General features: G+C 37.3%; 1 protein-coding gene across 6 annotated transcripts in view; it reads right to left on the bottom strand.

Annotated features, from left to right (window-relative positions):
• LOC107660842 (zinc finger protein 462-like) overlaps nt 1-22020 on the bottom strand; it is a 48367-nt gene extending 26347 nt beyond the window's left edge. For 5 of the 6 annotated variants that reach the window (XM_016450268.1, XM_016450264.1, XM_016450267.1 and 2 more), the window contains exon 1: nt 20880-22020. The gene's annotated coding sequence lies outside the window, so the exon portion shown is untranslated. The remainder of the gene's footprint in view (nt 1-20879) is intronic. The other variant, XM_016450265.1, reaches the window with a different exon arrangement.
• Nucleotides 22021-22627: the final 607 nt, after the last annotated feature.

Raw genomic sequence — 22627 nt, forward strand, 5'->3', positions numbered from 1 at the left:
TTTCATCATGGGTCATTCTCTATCTGATCTGTGTGGCAAGGACATGAATATTAGCATGAACTCAACAACAGGAATGCATTTAGCAGTCGTACAGCACGGTACCAGCGCTGCAGATCTGAAAGCCATCAACACAAACCAGAGTAAATCTTCAGCCTTGGCTGGCTAGGACACATTCTGAGGATGATTTCTGCAAGAAAAGGCCTCAATGTCAAGGCCAGTGTTATATGGGTTTAGTGCAACGCTACACATTAGAGGCGGCCTTGAGTGCTGTAAAACCAAACAAAATAGATTCTACTTGGATCTTAGTCAGTCATTCTAAAGGCACAATAGACCATTTTTACCGGTTGTGAGGATGAATTGATATCAAATCAGTGATTAGACTCTTAATTCACAAAGAAAAGGGACCAAAATACAATCAAGGACCTGCAATTGTTATTAAAATAAGAGACACAAATGTATGAACAATAGTTATCATAGAACACATGTGCCTTAAATATGATTCAAAATCCACTAATAAATTTCACTGTTCCTATTTTGCACGAATATCATTTCATGCAATTCTAAAGCAAAAAAAAAAGATTGTTTGCTTTCATCAAAAGCTAATACAAGGCCACGTGGTTGGGTAAAAATAATACTGAAGAATATCTTTTCATGGTGCAATCAAACCCTGATAGATAAAATTAAGGGTTGCGCTTGATTTCGATAGTAAACTTTAGATATTATACTAACTATAAGTACCATTGCAACAACATGTTACTTAACTCTCATTAGTGTATTAGTAGACTGTTAGGTTAGGGTTAGTTGAATAATGTACTTGCAAAGTTACTTATAGTCAGTTGAATGTCTGTTAGCAGATATTAAGCAGACAGTCTACTAATACTCTAACGATTGGTAGTTTAATTAAAGTCAACCAAATTTCTAAAGTGGACTATCAAAATAAAGTGTTATCAAATTAAGTCCCATCCTACATTATCGTTGCTTCACCCACCTGATGAAAATACTAAAACGACGGCAATATCACATCATGGGTTTAATACTTAAGGGTTAAAACCCATCAAATTGGCAAATGCAATAGTTATACAGACACTAGACTGAAAACGGGTTTCATGGCTGAATGGTTGGAATTCCTGATAGATGAGAAGATCTCTCTTGTCGAGAATAAAGACATCCGATCTCTCACACCTATGGCCTCAAACGGTAAAAGCAGACACTGGTTTCAACCTTCATTCTCAACAACACTGCCAGTGTGTCCCAGGGCAGGTTCACCCATTGTCTCTCGAGGTCGAGTTTCAGCTCCGCCCTGATGTGTTCCAGCACTCGAGAGGAACTCAGAGCAAACTTACACTCATCTCGACAGCCATATCTGGACAAACCATGAAGTCTGGTAGAGGAGGAAAACACAAACATAAAACAACACAAATTGCACCTAGCAGCCCATCCGCCGGAGCGTCAGATACTTCCAGGCTAATGGGGTGAAATTTGTAAAGCTTTCATGTGCTTGGCGCGGCTCGGACAGCCACTGAGCGCCAAAGATCCTTTGAGCTTCAAGGGCAGCCATTTTAAGAGCAGCAATGTGTGCTGGGGTGTTCAGGCAGAGCGTAACATGGACTCACAGATCTGATCCTCTCGCTGCCACTGGAGAGCAGCTGACAGAAATCTATCTAGCAGATGTAATGCACCCAAAACCTTCAGCCTGCACAGCTCAGCAGAAGCACAAGGAAAAAACCTTCTGCCGTGCCAGCCTGAGCTCAGCCTGCCATATTTTCAACATCTTGGGATTTAAAAAAAACATATCACATTTTACATGCTGCAGAAGCTTTCACCCAAAGTTGGTTACAGAGCATCCAAAGGTGTGCAAGTGGAGAATGTACAGCGCTGGTCTAAAGACTTTGCCACATTAGACGCTTCTCAAAAACACTTGGCTACAACACTTGTGGAAACTTCTCCAAGACGTTAGAAAAACCCACCACCAAACTTTCTTATAAATGGTGCACAGGTGTATTTGGGACAAAGCAAAGGGTGGATGCACCAAATATTGATGTGATAAATAATGTACATAATCCTTTACGACATCACTTTCAAAAACAAACTTCTCGCAGTACTGTAACTTGCAGGTCGGTTGTTCCAAGCATCTTGAAGACACACTAAAGCACCAGAACAAAAAACTTAAATGTTTCTGTGAAGCACCTAATGTGTCAAAGACTTCAGCACAGTGTATAAGAATTCAACCCATGATCTTGGTGTTGCGAGCTCTACCAGTGTTGGCGCGGCGTGATACTGAAAGATCTTTTAAACATTCTGCAGATATTTTCACCCAAAGAGATTTACAGAGCTTCTAAAGGTGTGCAAGTGGAGAATGTAAAGCGCTGTGCTAAACACTTTGGCATATTCTATGCTTCACAAAAACACTTGGCTATTTATACACTAGTCAACATTTGAAGTGGATCAGAACCTTTCATCAAAGTCCTAAAACCTAAAAAGCGTTCTTGTCTTAAGTCAACTTTGATTAACTTTTTTGATCCACTTCAAATGTTGACTACTATATTTGACTGTAGAAAGAATTTCTCCAAGACGTTAGAACAACCTACCAGCAAACTTTCTTAAAAATGGTGCACAGGTGTATTTGGGACAAAGCAAAGGGTGGATGCACCAAATATCAATATGATTAATAAATAACTCTTACAACTTCTTGCAGTACTGTATCTTGGCGACTGGTTGTTCTTCCAAGCATCTCGGAGAAGTTTCCTACTGGCACATTAAAGTAAAAGTCTTAAAACAAACGTTTTTGTCAAGCATCTTATGTGCCAAAGACTTCAACACAGTGTATAAGGTTTTCATGTGTTGACCGTGTGCGCTGAGTTTTTGCAATTTAAAAAAAAACATCTTTAGACCTTGCGTTTTTTCCCCATTTACTGTAAAAATGAGTCATGCCAACATATTTTTCCAATACTACAACTCAAAATAATTAAATTTTTTAAGTTACACAAGATTCATCTAGACAAGATGTGTTGAAATGACTTGCACAGCCAATCTGATTATAAACTAAAACTTGAGTTCAATTGCTGCTTTAAATGTTCATCAAGTTGAATCAAGTGAATTTTTTTTAGTATTCCACTTCCCTCATCTTTTTTTGAACGTGAATGGCCCCTTACATTAATGTCTTAATTTCACTGCTGTCAATACTCAATTCAAAGACATTTGGTCACCATGACCCTAAACCAGCCTAACTGTACCAGGCTTCCTCAAGACTAACTAGTCTTATCTGGTTGATTTTGTCCATGCACTCTCACAGAGTCAAGAGTCTCTCACGTCCTCAAAACGAACTTAGAGGAACTAAAGCTTCACGAGGGGGTCTAAAAATGCAAAGCATGCTTGAACTTCCCTCTTTCAGAGCTCACAAAACATCTGCAGCCCTGGGCTAAGAATGAGGAAGACAAAAGAGCGATGGGAAAAAACTTGAAGCAGCGAACGCCGGTCCGACCCAGACACCTGCGAGAACTTTCTATCCCAACCCAACCAGATTTCAAAGTCTACTGACGTTTGTTAATCACCAACCTGCCTTAACAGCCTCCTCTATACCCCTCTCAAAGACACTCTCTGAATAAGCCAACATTAAGCTGATTAGAAGTAGAGGGGTTTTGTCCTCAACCGTTGGTCCACCATCTCACACAACAGAGAGACAGAGAAACGAATGAGGCCGTGATTGAAGATTACACTCTCCGGCTATATATCCACATTCTTCATTATGTTTCACCAGAAACATCTAATCAGCTCTCATGAACGAATAATGACGCACTGATTAACAACATTTGCAGCAAATTAATTGAGGGTTGACGGCTGAAGAACAATTACAGACGGTAAAACCAAACAGCCAGAAACTAGTACTAGTATTTACCCCGATTATTACAAATAGATGTCGTACGTTAAGAGTTGTTAATGATGTAGCCGCTCGAGGACTATTTAATCGCTCAGAGCTCAGGCAACTCTCAGTTATGCTTCACTGAAGTAGCATGTTAGTCTCAGATCCTTCCTCTGGAAAAATATTGTAAGAGTTCAACCCTTAAAACGCATTCGGGTACATAATTTCTAAAAAATGCCGTTTTTAGAAAGAGAACGAAACTTATTAAATGCTTCAAGACCTTTAAAATAAACAATATATTTTTAATTAATTAATTTTTTTTTAAAGTTACACTTTTCATGTCCGGGTCATTTTTGTAACACAATATTTATGTAAAAATTCATGCTTATTCTGACGTGCACATATTAAAATATATAAAAGAATAAGGGAGCATATTCAATTTTATTGTGTTTTAAATGGGTAAAAAATTCTTACTGACAAATGGGCCAAACCTAGGATAGTGGCACATTTTTAAAATGTAAAATTACAACTAATTAGTATTTGGGGTGAAAGTAATTAGTCTTTTAATGCGTCATAAATTGATGTTTGTTTGTTGTAAATATGCCTGACGAGATTGTTACACTGAATGACATATTAGTGGGTCTCTTCTGTAAATCAGGGAAAAATGTATGATATTTATTTTTTGCTCAGAAAAACAATAACAAAATCGCAATTAAATTAAACAGAAAACTTTTTAATTTTTTGCGGAAAAACAACAACAATTTAAAGCAGTATTACACTTATTGTTTTTATGCTTAAACCTTTTTTCGTCTTTGACCCATATATATATTTTGAAAAATCTAAATTTAAAGATTTACGATGCTGATGACTGTTAAACACGTCATCACAGACTTGTGAAAAGGGTCCATTAGGTGTCAAAAATACTTTTTGTAAAATTATTTATGAAGTTATATGAGTGTCAAAACACTTTTGTAAAATATAGTTCACCTTTTCTGCATATCTCACACACTTTTGGGACTGAATTTTATTGATGAACATGCATAAGTGCGTCTATTGGTGAACCACTGCAGCATGAAAAATGTATCACTTGTATTTTGTTTGAAAACTTTGAGTAATTTTTTTGTTGTTTTAATGTTTTGTTAGAAATAAATACGCACGTTTCATAAATTTGGACTGTTTTGAGCACTCATGACTTATAATTTAAGAATTACTGGTATTAACCCCTTTGGAATAAATGGAATTTAATGATTGAATTTATATGTTGCTATAAATTTCACACAATTATATAATGAAAGAAATTTCCTTCTCAATATTGAAAAAATATTATGTATATTTTGTATAATAGTTTTTTTGGTGTGGTTCATGTCTAATTTGAAATTTCAAAGAATTTCTCAATTTTTTTATAAAAAAAGGGGTAAATGCATTACTAACATGGTAACATTCAAACGTTACAAATTTTTCAGAAGTTGCACAATATGTGACCCTGGAGCACAAAACCAGTCATGAGGGTCAATTCTTTTAAATTGAGATTTATGCATCATCTGAAAGCTGAATAAATAGATTGATGTATGGTATGTTAGGACAGGACAATATTTGAAAATCTGGAATCTGAGGGTGCAAAAAAATCTAAATATTGAGAAAATCATCTTTAAAGTTGTCCAAATGAAGTTCTTAGCAATGCATATTACTACTCAAAAATTAAGTTACGAATGGAGCGGGATCTTCAGCGTGCGGTTTGGAGCATGTGTGCTCATCTCACTGCAGGACCGCCTGTTATATAAGCTTAGGGAACACATTATGTAAAACACGACAGGGTCGATCAACAGATTTCTGCCACATAAACCTCACTGGAGCAGGACCAGAGATGTCAAAACTACTGCTACTTCAGCTGATCCGAAAATAAAATGAAGAAGAGCATGAAGTCAACAATTTGAGTTCATCTGGGTTTATTTATATTAATATTTAACTTGACAAAGAAGTGGGTTCAATACAGTGTTCATTTATTATCACTGAGATACTATCAGTTTTTATTAATATTTTGAATCAGTTTTTATTTTTATATTTACCATTTAATACAATACAGATTGTTGCAAAGTTTTTAGTAAAAATTGTAGAAATGTAATGTTGCTTAGTAATATTATATATATATATATACACATGTGACCCTGCAGCACAAAAGCAGTGTTAAGTCTCTGGGGAATATTTGTAGCAATCGCCAACAATACATTGTATGGGTCAAAATGATAGATTTCTCTTTCATGCCAAAAATCATTAGGATATTAAGTAAAGATCATGTTCCATGAAGATATTTTGTAAATTTCCTACCATAAATATATCAAAACTTAATTTTTGATTAGTAATATGCATTGCTAAGAACTTCATTTGGACAACTTTAAAGATGATTTTCTCAATATTTAGATTTTTTTGCACCCTCAGATTCCAGATTTTCAAATATTGTTCTATCCTAACAAACCATACATCAATGGAAAGCTTATTTATTCAGCTTTCAGATGATGCATAAATCTCAATTTCAAAAATTGACCCTTATGACTGGTTTTTGTTTTAGTTTACTCTCATTCAATTCATATTACTAGTACACTCATATTATCCCAGAATCAGATCTGCACTGAAAATTTACTCTAAACTAGGATTGAAGAGCTTCAGAGAAATGATCTAAGAGACTTTCTGTCTTCTGTGGAACATAACATAATTTGATTTTTCTTAGACCCAAACAACACTGGACTCTTTGACTTTCATTTTATGGATGTTTTATGGTGTTTTTTGCCAATAAATTGAAAGTCAAAGTTTTTATTTGATTTTTTTTAAATATCCTTTATGTTTCATAGAAGATAAAAACGTGTTTGTGACAACATGAGGGTCAATAAATGATGACAGAATGAACATTAGTGGGTGATCTGTCCCTTTAAGGAGCCACTACAAAAAAATCAACATTCAAATATCAAATATCATCTAAAGGCAGTTTCCTGAAGAACACGTCCTAAAGCGCACTCAGAGAGTTATTCTGGGTTGAATCGGGAATGGTGCCCTCGTTGAGCACACAAAGGTTATGCAAGCAACCAGAATAACCCTGGACTGATGGTTTGTGCAAACCCAGCCAGCATTCTGAAGCTGGAGAACGCTCCAGAACTCCTTCGCTCGAGATCACGAGAGGCCGGAGAAGAAGAGGAAGCGCAGCGAGACGTTCAGTTTCACAGTCACGCCGAGCAAAACCAGCCAAAACTTCTCATGTTCTGCATTACAGCAGCTCTGCAAACCTCCAGTTCCTCAAAGCGCTCGGTCATGTGCTTTCCTAAAATTGAGGAAGTCTCAGATGATTCTCGTGATTAAGCTCGGTCCGCACCAAAGATCTGTCAGACGAGATCAGACACACAAACAGACGTGAACCGCTCCAACAGAACCAGTTCTCACTGGAGTTTCCTGATAAACCGGATCGGAAAAAATGCCATGAGTAACACATATAACGACGACTCCAACCGTGTGCAACATCACGTCAACAAAAGAGCCTCAGAGAGCCTTTGAGAATCCAAGAATTTAAAAGGTTTGGCTTCATAGGGTCTTAAAATAATCTTTCCCAGAAATGCACACACTAGTGTTGTCACGGTACCAAAATTTCAGTATTCGGTACCAATACCAGTGAAAATCCACGGTTCTCGGTACCAATTTCGGTACCAAAGCAAAACACAAAAACGGTACTTAAAATAACCTGGTACCGTAACGCTTTCATTTTTTTAGTACCGACTTGGTACCGAAATACCGGGTCTTTTGACAACACTAGCACACACTACCAGTCAAAACTCTTCGGCTCACCAAGGCTGGATTTATTTGACCAAAAATTTAGTAAAATTATGAAATATTATTCTAATGTAAAACAGCTGTTTTCTGTGTGAATACCTCTTAAACTGTAATGTATTTCTGTGATCAAAGCTGGATTTTCAGCATCATTACTCCAATCTTCAGTGTCACATGATCTTCAGAAATCATTATGATAACATGATTATCATATTTTTGTGTAAACTGTGCTAGTACTACAAACGTTTGGGGTGAAATTAAAGATTTTGACTATTTTTAACATTGCTAATAATCGGAAATATTTCTTGAGCAGCAAATCAGCATATCAGAATGATTTCTGAAGATCATGTGACACTGAAGACTGGAGTAATGATGCTGAAAATACAGCTGCGCATCACAGAAATAAATTACAGTTTAACAGATATTCACACAGAAAGCAGTTATTTTACATTCAAATAATATTTCACAATATTACTGATTTTACTGTATTTTTCATTAAATAAATGCAGCCTTGGTGAGCAGAAGAGACAAAATCAATAAAAAAAAATCTTAATTATTCCAAACATTTGAGGTTATATATTTTCATCTTGTGTTCACAATTTAACAAACAAATGCAAAGAACCTAATCTAATACAACACCACAGAAACTCCCAGTAAAAGTGACTAATTAGACGATCACAAACATCCAAACACGAATCAATATGAGCGCTTCACATCACGGCGACTATTTCCCGACGTTCATATCAACAGATGCGAGATCTTCTGGAGTGATGTGCTCATAATCTTCTTCCTCCATCCAAATCACTGGCTTTTATGTTTCAAAGCAAATCCCTTCCAGGAAGCATATGGCAGCAGAAATAGGTCAGCCATTAACAAACCAACATGAAGCTTCTGAGACGCATCCAACACAAGCCCTTCCCAAGAGTCGCTTTAAGACCCGCTAACCCCTTCTGCAAAAACACTAGCGTTATTCTCCACTCGTCTGTCCATGAGCGAGACAATGAACCTCTCCTGAGAGACTCCATTCTTTATAAAACACATAGCAATGAACTGATATATCGGCAATATCACATGAGAAACAGAAAACAGCACAGCTACGATACCGCTTCTACGCAACAGCTCCATAAACAAGCAAATATTGAGTTACTCCGTCTCACTCCTCTATGAATCAGTGTTGTTGAATGAATCGTATGAATGAATGACTCATAATGAATCACTCGTTTTATTTTCTGAATGAATCAGTGTTTCAAACAAATCGATTAAATGAACGACTCGACTCAAAGACAGCCACGTGTTTATTTTCTGAAAGAATCAGTGCTGAACAAATCATTTGAATCATCTGAAACTTATTCATAATGACAGCCATTTGTTTTATTTCTCTGAATGATTCTGTGTTTTGATTAAGGGGATGATTCAACGACTCATTTATAAAAACAGCCAATTGTTTATTTTCTGAAAGAATCACAGTGAACGAATTGCTCGAATAAATCATTCGATGACTCATTAATGCCAGCCACTTGTTTAGTGTTTTTTAGCAAATTGATTGAATGATTCAACGACTCACTCATAATGACTGTCACTTGTTTCTTTTCTAATTTTTGAATGAATCAGCGTTTTGAACGAATCAGTTGATTGAATGATTCAAAGAGTCATTGACATAATGTGACCCGCAGAAAGAGTCGCTAAACCATTTTTCGCACATTTCTGTATATGATTGAATTTCACAATGGCAAATAAGATGCACATAAAACAGTCAAACTTCAATGACACATAGTCATAAAATATATATATAGCCAAATCAATTGGAGGAATCATAACACTCAATATGGCGGCTATAAGAACGAAGAGAAAAAAAACAACCAATCGCTTCATTGACCTACATTAGCTTGACTAACATAAAAATACTGTTTTCAGAGTGATTTGAGCAAATGAAGGCCAATTTATGAGCACTACTGTGAGATTGTATTGCCCAGCAGTCTAAATGTGAAAACTGAGAGAAAAAACAAACAATTTTTTTTTTGTGCTTTTATTAATTTTTTTAGTGCTTTTAGGCAACAACTGTAGAACAGTATTAATAATCCCACATGACATCTCAAGAAAAGCATCTCAAGAATCTATAAATTAAAAAAAAATCCATTCATAGGGTCTTAAAAATGGTCTTTCCTAGAAGGAAAATTCTGATTTTATTTCTTCAAGAAAAGCACAGTCTGGAACATCTATCATAAGGCTCAGCAGATTTCTGGGGTCATTTCACAGCTCAATAATCAAAATATCATCAAAAATCCAATAATTATGATCTATGAATTAAAAAAAATATATGTTTTTTAATTGTTGTGGGCTCCACTTATTATTTTAATTATGATGATGATGTTTGCGGGTCAAACAGACTTTAACGGGTTTTAATAAAATGCAAAAAAAATACAAATAATAAAAATGAATAAATAAATCACACAATTAAAAATAGTAAATTGTGAACAAAAAAATCAGTTCAAAACAGTATAACAAAATGTCTTTACAAAAACAAATGACAGAAATTTAGAATGTAGAATTTGTAAAATTTTTATTTTCAACAGTGTGTTTGATCAGATTTAACATACTTTTAACATTATCCAACTGCATTTAATATTAACATTTCATATTTTTATAAAATAAATAGTTTGTACTATGCTAGTTGGGCTTTTTTCAGTGTATTTTAAATGTGCAGTAAAGCGGGGATATTTCCAGTGAACAGGACACCACAAACCAGGCCTGTAATCAGAAACCAGGGCGTCATTCTTAAAAATAAAGGTTTTTACTGGCATCCATGGTTCCATGGAGAACCTTTAACATCCACAGAATCGTTCTATTGCATAAAAGGTTCTTTATAGTGGACAAAGGTTCTTTAGAACATTAAAATGATCTTCAGACTAATTATAAAAACAAGAACTGTTCACTGAAATACTCTTCGGGAAGCAAAAAAAATACCACATTTTGGAAGCTTTCTTCCTCATCTGAGTGCAGAAACAGACAGCAGGATCAGCGATGTTCAGCTGAAGCTTCGGAGAAACGCTGCTGTTGAAGAGTCACCTCTCTCCACTGATCCTGACTGAATTATCTCTAACCCTGCTGGCCTTTTCTCCAGAGACTGACACATGCATCAGACGAGAACCAACACCTCCAGCGGCTCTCGTGCTGAGAAAGCAAGACTAACAGCAGCCGAAAACACAAATCACGCGCAAGATCTGATGTCTCCTGAAACAAACGTCTCAAAACCTCTGCAACATCTGAGCTGCTGTGACGTATACGGTCTCATTTTAGGAGGAACATCTGAGACGTTTGAGTTGATACTGCAACGCCATTAAGACTCGTGCAACATTTGAGCAGTAAAATATCAATGCCGCTTGGTAAACCGTTGCAAAACATCACAAAATAATTCAAGCATTACACAAGAGTTGCATGACTCAAATGGTATTTTATTGCAAAATGTACTCCAGAAATCCTTGAAAATCAGTGTATTTGATCAGATTCACACACGAGTGATCGACATGCTTCACATAAAATCACAATGTGCATCTGATATCTGCTCTGTGGCGTATCAAAGAAATGTCTCGTGATTAAAAAAAATGCTACTTTACACTTATAGCCAAGTCTAAGACACAATCTCAGCTCTGCATTATTGAAAAAGCCATACTTGATCCCCACTGAGCTTCAGTAATTGCCGGCCTCAGGCGTGGGAACGTTTTATCTAATGATGATGGATGAAACTCTTGGAGATCCTACATTTAACAAGGTCACGCTTTTCCACAAGCACTTTAACACCCATCTGATCACCAAAAACGTACAGAGATTTAATTTGCGCGCTAGAGTAAGGGTGTGTAACGTGTATTCTTCATCCAAAAACAGTGGCATCATTTACTCAAACCCAAATCATCTTTTCAAATCTCATTTCTGCATGTTAAATCTTGGTGCGCCATTATTGGTTACGAGAAACACATCCACCAATGGCATGTCGCATCATTTGACATCAAGCACAAAGTGACTTTCACATCAAAAACGCATGGGATTTGAGAGCAGTCATGGAGGAGAATTCCGTTTCTGAACCTGCATGAGTTCTGTTGAACACAAAAGATGATATTTTGAAGAATATTTCAATTGTTTTTGATCATGCAATGAAAGTCAATGGGGTCCAAAACAACACTGATTTTCACTGTATGGAAATAAAACCACGAAAACACTTTTGAAAATATCTTCTTTTGTGTTCAACAAAGAAAGTAAATCATACAGGTTTGAAGGACATGAGGGAGAATAAATGAAATGATTGTTCATTTTTGGGTGAACAATCACCAGGGTTTCTGCAGGTTTTATGAAGACCTTTTTTAGACTAATTAAAGAAAATGAGCTCTATGATCTCTAAATGTAAATGTCTTGAGTAATATTAGCAACACTTCAAAGTTTGAAAATACAACTTCCAACTAGAGTTATTTTAGTATCCTTGAGACACTATTGTAGGTTTGAATTTTTTATAATATTTAGACATTTTTTTGTAAGTCTATTTTTATCTTTCGGTTTCACAGAAAATAAGACTACAACAGAACAAAACACAAAAATTGTTTTACAGAAAACAAAACCTGAACAACTGGTCTCCACGTTGTTAATGAAGCTACACTATACTAAACTACACTACACTACAGTATACTGTACTGTACTACACTGCGCTTCATTACACTGAACTACATTACACTATACTTCACTGCAAGACACTACACAGAACTATACTGCACTATACTACACTACATCACACTATACTACACTACACAGAACTATACACTACATCGCAATACACTACACATTACAATACTATACTACACAATACTGTATACTGCACTATATTACACTACTCTGCACTATACTATATTGCACCACACTAAACTACACAATACTACTCTACACTATACTATACTTCACTGCACCACACTAAACTATACTACACTGCAATATATTACACTACTCTGCACTATACTATATTTCACTGCACCAGACTACACAATCCTATACCACACTATACTCCACTATACTTTAATGCACCACACTACAATATACCACACAATTCTACACTGCACTATACTACACCACTCTATAGTATACTTCACTGCACCACACCACACTATACTACACTATATAACACTACTCTGCACTATACTATATTGCATCACACTAAACTACGCTACACAAATCTATACCGCACTATATTACTCGACTCTGCACTATACTATATTTTACCACACTACACAATACTACACTGCAATATATTACACTACTCTGCACTATACTATATTTCACTGCACCAGACTACACAATCCTATACCACACTATACTCCACTATACTTTAATGCACCACACTACAATATACCACACAATTCTACACTGCACTATACTACACCACTCTATAGTATACTTCACTGCACCACACCACACTATACTACACTATATAACACTACTCTGCACTATACTATATTGCATCACACTAAACTACGCTACACAAATCTATACCGCACTATATTACTCGACTCTGCACTATACTATATTTTACCACACTACACAATACTACACTGCAATATATTACACTACTCTGCACTATACTATATTTCTCTGCACCAGACTACACAATCCTATACCACACTATACTACACTACACATTACAACACTATACTACACAATACTGTATACTACACTATAACACTACTCTGCACTATACTATATTGCACCACACTACACAATACTACTCTACACTATACTATACTTCACTGCACCACACTAAACTATACTGCACGAATCTATACTGCAGTATATTACACTACTCTCACTATACTATATTTCTCTGCACCAGACTACACAATCCTATACCACACTATACTTCAATGCACCACACTACACAATTCTACACTGCACTATACTACACCACTCTGCACTGTATTATACTTCACTGCACCACACCAAACTATACTACACAATACTATACTGCACTACTTTGCACCATGCTATACTTCACTGCACTGCACCACACTACACTATACTATTGCACTATACAAACTTTGAGGGTCAAGAGGGCAAGATGCTACAAACAGTGTCATTAAACATTAAAGTTACTGTACAAATGTTCACGCTTCAGCATCCAATGAGGCCATCAGAGCTTTGGGAGCGACTCTAAGAGGAAAAGAATGAAACGCTCCGGACCAAAACACTGGAAAAATAACCAGGAAGCGTTTTCCCTCAGGAAACCTTCAGTTCCAATTCCGCTGCTCTCTTTCTGTCTTTGGCCTGATTCGGGGCCATTTTCTCAAGCCAATGAGAGTTACCATCAAACCGCATAGAACATCAAAGCGTGAAGAGAGACACGCTCGACCAAAGACAAGAGATGTTCCTCCGTTTGGATCTCCTAATGATGGACTATTCCCCGCTGGAGGACAACAAGATCCTGGGAGGTTTCAGAGCAAATACTGATTTGACTAAAAATCAAGTGTTTACTGAAGAAACAAGTTCGTTTGAAATGTCCACTTGCATCTGTGCTTGAGTCATCTGCAGCACAGCATTATTCTAAGCAGCCATACTGCATGATGTCAGAAGACCTGTATGTGTCATTCAAATCATTTCCACAAAGGCAAGAACACGTCTGAGAAATGTTCGCACTGAGTTTGTATTGAAACTGTTTACAGGAAATAATCATCAGTGCATACACACATAATGAAACTTTACTATTTTAACAGCTATAATTATGCGCTACAGACACTTCAGAACTAATTTGTGCCTGTTTCTTTACATTGTTTCAGCATGCTGCTCTGATCCAAAAATCACTTATAGCCAATATTTTGGGGGCAAAAAAAACTTTGAATGCAAACAGTGGACTATTTCTGAAACCCACAGTTTTTAAGTGCTAGTTGTGCCAAAATTGACAGTCTGGACATTTATAACGTTACAAAATATTTCCATTTCAAATAAATGCTGTTCTTTTGAACTGTCTATTCATCTGTGAATCCTGAAAAATAAAATGAATCACCGTTTCCACAAAAATCTTGTTTATGAACATTGATGATAATCAGAAATGTTTCTTGAGCAGCAAATATTAGAATGATTTCTGAAGATCATGTGACACTGAAGACTGGAGTAATGATGCTGAAAATACAGCTGCGCATCACAGAAATACATTACAGTTTAACAGATATTCACACAGAAAATAGTTATTTTAAATGATTATAATATTTCATAATTTTACTGCATTTTTTATCAAATAAATGCAGTCTTGGTGAGCTTCTTTAAAAGAAAAAAAAATCTCACCGACCCCAAACTTTTGAATGTTAGTTTATCTTAGTAATCTCACATTTGGATTGTAAAGGCTACATCTGTAATGCTGGAACTGGCCACCCACAGCTTTACAAGCAGATAATTGTTTCTTCTGTTCGTGTTGAAAATGCAGTACAGGAAGAACCAGTTACTAACCTAAACGACCTGAAAGCATAACAGACTGATGATTATTCTGCATGCCAACTCATGACAATAACAACATCTAAAGAGCATGCTGGCTGAGAAATTATACCGATGTATATAACATTTCTGAGGCTTATTGTGCACAATACCTGCTTAATATGCACTAAAAGCACTCGTGGATAATCAATTTACCAGGCTGTTGATTGTTTACATTATGCCAATATCTGTACGCTTCATAGGAATGACCACCATCCATGAAGTTCTGTCATATTTTGTCTGATCTGATCACGATCTGTTCAATGCAGCTGCATGGAATTATGAAGCTTCTCCTTTAAAACTTGGAGAAAATGCAAGAAAACTCAAGAGTAAGTGAAGACTGAGAAGCAGAATAGCACTATGCATGTTCATGCAAGAGAAACCAGAATCTGAACATGAAGCATGAGCGTGGAGCTGAAGGATCTCAAACAGACAGACTCTCTATAAATAGCAACACAACATGCCAATGTCCCGCGTCCACATTCACACGCGTCCCTCTGCAGAGAGTCTCAGTTTGACTCGACGGCACCAAACCACACGTCAGAAAGACGAGCCATCCATTAATATTAACTCACCGACCAGAGCTTCCTTCCTTCCAACTTCTTCAATATTTAATCAGACTTGGACACTGGCACCTTCTGCGACAACACCGCCGCTGTTCGCTCTCAAAGGACGCCTTGTCCTGCCTCTGCGCTTGGCTTCTATAGAAACAGAGCCGTCTACAGAAGGCTGAATGTTTCCAGACACATCTGCAGAAGCACAGAGCAGCAGATACTGCTGGATCATCAGACACGAAGAGAGAATACAACACCGACGAACTCGCTGCAAACAACAGCTGTGATTCTCAACCTTTTTGACTTGAAGGCGCACCTTCAAGTTACACTGTAACATTAACTGATCAGAAATCATTCTGATATTTGCTGCTCAAGAAACATTTCTGATTATTATCCATGTTGGAAACAGTTGTGCTGCACAATATTTTTGTGGAAATTGGGACACATTTTATTTTTCAGGATTTGCAGATGAACAGAAAGTTCAGAAGAACAGCGTTTATTTGAAATAGAAATCTTTTGCAACATTATAAATGCCATTTAATGCATCCTTGATTAACAAGAGCATTCATTTCTTTTTTTTAACGTCGGAAAATATTAGATATAACATTGCCCAGCACGTTGATAATAATCAGAAATGTTTCTCGAGCAGCAAATCAAAATATTATACTGATTTCTGAAGATCATGTGACACTGAAGACTGAAAATACAGCTGTGCATCACAGGAATACATTACAGTTTAACACATTCACATAGAAAACAGCTGTTTTACATTAAAATAATATTTCACTATTTTACAGCATTTTTGAATGCATTTTAATCAAATAAATGCAGCCTTGGTGAGCAGAACATTCAAAAACATCTTATATTATTAATATAAATAAATTGTTATTTTAGTTTATATGCATCACTGTGGATGCCTGGTTGAGAGCCATTGTTATAAAACTCCTCTCACCGTCACATAAGACTCAAAATATCATCATGATAATAACAAACGTGTCAGGATGAGCCGGTTTTTACTGCGTGTCACGTAAGTTTCTTAAAACTCTTAAATCATGCCAGATCAGCCCCGACACCGCTGAGGAGAGAAAAGTTCATCTTGTGGTCTCAGAATAACTGAGAGACGCGTATGAGATGCAACAACAATTGCATTATTACTATTATCATTCAGTTATAACATAATACGCATAATGTACAAATCACAAAAAAAAAGGTGTTTTAAATTGCATTGACAATGTTTTTTTTTTAAAAATCACAATTAAATTAATTCCCCCAAAATCATGCAGCTGTAAAACATAGACAATTCTTAAGTGTTCACCGGGTTTCTATTGCGACTGAATAGTGTATTAAATGCATAGTTCAGTGAATTCATAATGAATCTTGACGATTGTGCGCAGAGTTAGGGTCCAGAGTCTATATAGTATTCATTTATCAGACAAATATTCTTCTTCAAACTGTTAGGCAATTAAAACACACAAAGCATGCAGCACAACTAATTATGACCCAAACGAGGTTACGTAAATAAACGCAGCACGCAGTCACTCTTAACCCGAGGCTCTGTTTATAACATTATATAACCTATGGCTTCTTTAGATAAGAGTGAATGTGTGTGTGAGACTCCAGAAACCAATGCATCACGTCAAGAAAGCATCCACTGGACCATTTCAATTGGCTTTTGTGTGTCTCGATGCCTGAGGGACGGCTCTAAAGTCCAGCGCTTCTGTGAGTTTCTGCCTCCTTCAGCGGCCTCGTCCGGTCCATTTTGTAGCTCAGATCACTCGACCGTCAAAATGGAAGCCCTTCAGCTGCTTGGAACGAGCAGCATCCTTAAAAACAATCTGAAACGCAGCACGCTTCTGCTGTAGGAAAGCATTTAATCAGCTGTGATCTCTTTACTAAAGCCTGCAATCAGTCAAAGACCTCAATGTGAGTTTTAAGAGAAACGTCTGACGAAGGAGCAACAACATCGACACAGAAGTCAGCATGGACAATGAGAGTCGTTAAGGTGACCTGAAGAAAGCAGAAGAAGGTCTGGAGCCACGGGACACTTCTCCACAGCGCTCACCTTATTAATAACACAAGCAGCCTTTGACATTCAGAATTATTCAAATTAAATCACCACATTACTCCACACAAACATCCGCGGCCTCAGAGTTCAATTAGGATTGCTCGATTAATTGAAATAAAGCTAAAAATTGTGATGTGGCTTGGTGTGATTATCAAAGCAGCTGTTAAAAAAAATAAGCGCTTTTTCGGTTTTCCAACAAAATAAAAGCTCAACCAAAAGAAGAAATTAATACAACCGTTATTAACATTATAAGTACTATATGTGACCCTGGAGCACAAAACCAGTCATAAGGGTAAATTTTGTGAAATTGAGATTTATGCATCATCTGAAAGCTGAATAAACAAGCTTAACATTGATGTATGGTTTGTTAGGATAGGACAATATTTGAAAATCTGGAATCTGAGGGTGCAAAAAAAATCCAAATATTGAGAAAATCATCTTTAAAGTTGTCCAAATTAAGTTCTTAGCAATGCATATTACTAATCAAAAATTAAGTTTTGATATATTTACGGTAGGAAATTTACAAAATATCTTCATGGAACATGATCTTAATATCCTAATGATTTTTGGCATAAAAGAGAAATCTATAATTGTGACCCATACAATGTAATGTTGGCTATTGCTACAGATATACCCCAGCGACTTAAGACTGCTTTTGTGCTGCAGGCTCACATATTGTAATTTTACAGCTGTAATGTAATTATTAGTATTACTAATACTAATAATTACTAATACTAGTATTAATAATAAGTATTAATAATTTTTTATTAAACCCGATTTACATTTTGTTTAATATTTTATCGCTAATAAAAATAATCATTTAAAATAATAGTAATCATCATAAATGATTATCATTGTTATTTTATAGCCACATGCATAATTATACATCACACACAAAGTGCGATCACAACTTGTTATCAGAAAAATCGCAATTAGATTTTTATCCCCAAATTGTGCGGCCCTAAAATCAATAATGAAAATAATTGACAACCAACACGATAAACAAATTTCACAAATCTTATTACCAATATCACAGCAAAAACTAATTCTACTCAAGGCTGCTTAAGACTAGTCAACAGTCATAAAACAACTCAGCAACTTTAAATTTTTTTAAATCTAGTTTAGTTGAATTTTGTAACTTAAAACTTGAAGTTAAAAGAGGTTTGATTGTTTTGATGAGTTAATAATAAAAGCAACTTATTTTCACAGTGTGCTCATTTAAATTATATTTTTATTTATAATGTGCAGCATCGTTTACATAGATACATTTACTATATTTGTTTTTATAGCCTTCAATTTGTACATTATTTGGATGACAGCTCTGGGAATATAGCCTGATCTCATAATGCACACCTGGAAAATGACACTGCGTTCATTACAAAACACTCACTAACAGCAGCTCTGCATGAATATACCGCTTGAAATGTGGAATAAAGTCAACAGGTACTACAGCTACAGCTGTTCTGAACCCTAGTGAGCTTCATGCTGTCTACATAGGGGTCATATTATGAACATAACTAACATGAACTAACATGAACAGAGTTTGACATGAACACGCTGCTTAGTTAATTACACAAAACCCTAATAAATCAGCACACATAGTTAAAATAATCCATTATTCTTCTGTAATTGAGGAAGTGATCAGACATGCTTGCTTTGAAATTATATATGCACTGTGAAAATGCTATACAAATAGATGCATTAAATCTCAAACACTGTAAAGAGCAGCACTTTTAGGGCAGCTCACTAGGGTTTGGAACAGCTCATGTTTACCTTGTTAACTTCACCCTCATTGGTTTATCATTAAAAATAGATGATGCCTTTGTGTCTATTCATTCGTTTTCTGTGTTCAACATGACAAAGAGACAACAAAGGACGTGCAATGAGCTTCTCTGAGAGTCATAAACGGATTTGACACAAACTTCCGCACACAACCATCTACCTGATCAACGGCCAGAAATACTACAACAATACCAATCATTGTTAAGCAAACTGACAGTACATATTCTCTCCAAAGTTCACAATCAACAGCGAGATGAACAGGCTGGATCTTCATGAAAAATGGGTCAGCGGTGAGCTTGAACCATGAGCCATCGCCGTGTGCTCAACAGTTGCATAAGACGGCTTTTAGCTTTTTCCAGGTCAGATCAAAGTCATTACTGTGAAACTACACACATATCCCCCCCCCAAAATCCTTCCCAAACAAACCAAAACGCATCTAAGACTGATTTGGAGGTGGAAGAACTGAGTTGCAAAGACAAATTAAACCATCTGCAAACCCATAAAACACTACATGCTTTTTGTTGCATTCAATCACCAGTGAAAACATTACAAAGAATGATCTCACAGCCTCAATAAACCCCAAAGAACCTGCTTAGAAACATCAGACAGCAGCAGGCCATTAAAAACAGCCAGTAACCTTCATGTGAGAGAACCTGTTTGCCCTGACATGGGAGACGTGCCACCATTTTGAGTTCCTCTGGCCTGCGTCTGTCGCATTGACTGTGTGTGTGTGTGTGTGTGGTGCGCTGTCTTTGTCAGCGGGATTTCACAGTGGCCAGAGCGATTGCAGAAGGACACACACACAGAGCCAATGGAGAAACAACCGCCTTTCACCAAAACGCTTTGATGGTGTGCAACGCCGAACATGTCACAATCACACATGCATATCAGATTATTAACCTACAGCCAGGCAAGTGCACAGATATTCACTCTCACTTCCAGGCAGAAGCTTCAGATCGGCTCCCAAACGACACACAGGTGCATAAAGAAAAGCGTAGCCTATATAAAGAAAAGTTCAGCATTTGCAAGTTCTACAGCCTTCAGCGTGCAATGCATGCATGCATCCATTAAAATGAAACTAAACTTAATTTCTGAGCCTGGCTGTGAGATCTTCTACAGAACTACGTGAGGAGCGTCTGTAGGCCACTGTAGAACATTACAGACCGGCACAAACACGCTAAACTCAACGTTTTACGCGAAAAGCGGCACCGCGATATACCGCGGTATAACATATTATCGCAGGGCAAACTTCAGGCAGAATCAAGCTAATAGAGAGAAGAAGAAAAAAGTGCAAACGAGCGTGCAATGTCACCAAACGCGCGTCCAGCTCCATGCAGTGGCCAGTGGCAGCAGGGGAAAGTCAACCTTTGTTCTCCAGACTCCATTTTCTGGAGGAAGCCTCGGTGTCATTCTACACCTGCGGCGAGAAACACCTGGAGCCCGTCGCGGAAAAAACAACAAGGCTATTTTCACGCCGCCACATTGAGACACTCTGGTCACGTCACGGGAGCGTAGCGCGCGCGTTTGCACGCGTCGCGTCCGTCTGTGACTGACTGACTAATGGACGCGGAGCTCCAAATCCGTGCAATGGCTTCAAGAAAGCGCCAGTCACATCGCGTTTCGCCGCTCGGATGCGCTCACCGGCGGCGCGACGCGACGCTCCTTCCAGTGGAGGAAAACGCGCGGCGCACGCGAGGAGACGCTCCAGCAACGCGTCACTGCACGAGCTCCAAGGTGCCCGTTTTTGGAGGATTCGCTCGGTTTGGGGCTCCTCTCGGGTCTGGGAAGCATTAAAAGCGCATTTCCAGGTCATTCCCAAAGCGCCTCTCCACGGATCCCGAGCTCCAGCGCGTTATCATGGAGCGTCACGAGCGAGGCGAGATGTGGACGGTTGTGAAACCGAATACTCACGGCTGGATGCTGGATCTTCTGCGAACTTGTTCCCTGTCTAGAGCAGCAGGGTGTTCGCCATCTTCCCTCTTGCTTCTCTTCCTCTTCCTCCTCCTCCTCCTCCTCCTTCTTCTTCTTCTTCTTCTTCTTCTTCTTCAGAACAGCAGCTGCAGATGACCTGAGCTCCGGCTGTCTCTGAATAATGAGCAGCCTCAGAGACAAGGAAGACAATCTGCTAAGCAGGCAACACAAAGAAGTTTTGGAGTCTAGCAAGCGCCAGAGGGTGCACAAGAGTTTGCGATGAGACAGTGAGGCAGGAGGAAGGTCCACAGAGCCTCTCATGACTCCAGCAGCAGTGGAGCCCAAACATGGAGCCCCTCGCGGCGCTTATGACACGTTATGATGAGCCATATGATGAGGACGCATCAGGCGATGTTCATATCTCCTCCGCGCGTTTCTCATGTTCTCCGGCAGCTTGCAGGAACCTTTTCATTCGGTTTCGCGTGTTTGAAGCTCATTATCCAGCGCAGTATAAACACCACAGTCACGTGATGATATTTAAGCGTCACTGATTCCAAATAAATTGCATTTTATGAAGCTCGTGGTTGTGTTTGTTTAGATATTGTTGATTTCACCTGGTGTACAGTGTAAGCTGTGCACCATTTATTCTGATAATATCTCAGTAATTCCATATGTTTTTGCATATCTGACTACAGGGAACGTTCTCACAACGTTTTTTAACAGTTATCCATAATAAAAAAAAATATTTTATGGAACGTTATTGCAACTTTGATAGGCTATAATTCTCAAAATGGTGAGAAAACGTTAATAAAACAACGTTTTTAAAGAGTTATATTAATGTTAGGAAAAAAAATCTTATTTTACGGAATATTTTATATTAATATTTGATATACATTCTCAAAATGTTGAGAAGACATTCATAGAGCAACATTATCATCATAACGTCCTTATGATGTCATTTGTACTTGAACGTTCTCATAATGTTGAGAGAAAATGTTACAAATTAACATTCAAACATTTTAGTATAAATAGTAGAACGTTAAAGAAACCTTCTAGGAACCTTTAAATAACGTTCTTATAACAACAAGAAAGCTAGACATTTTAATGTTCGTAGAATATTAAAAATAAACGTTCCAATAACTAAATTTG

The sequence above is a fragment of the Sinocyclocheilus anshuiensis genome, unplaced genomic scaffold (genome assembly GCF_001515605.1).
Source record: "Sinocyclocheilus anshuiensis isolate Anshui unplaced genomic scaffold, SAMN03320099.WGS_v1.1 scaffold1875, whole genome shotgun sequence".
Lineage (NCBI taxonomy): Eukaryota > Metazoa > Chordata > Actinopteri > Cypriniformes > Cyprinidae > Sinocyclocheilus > Sinocyclocheilus anshuiensis.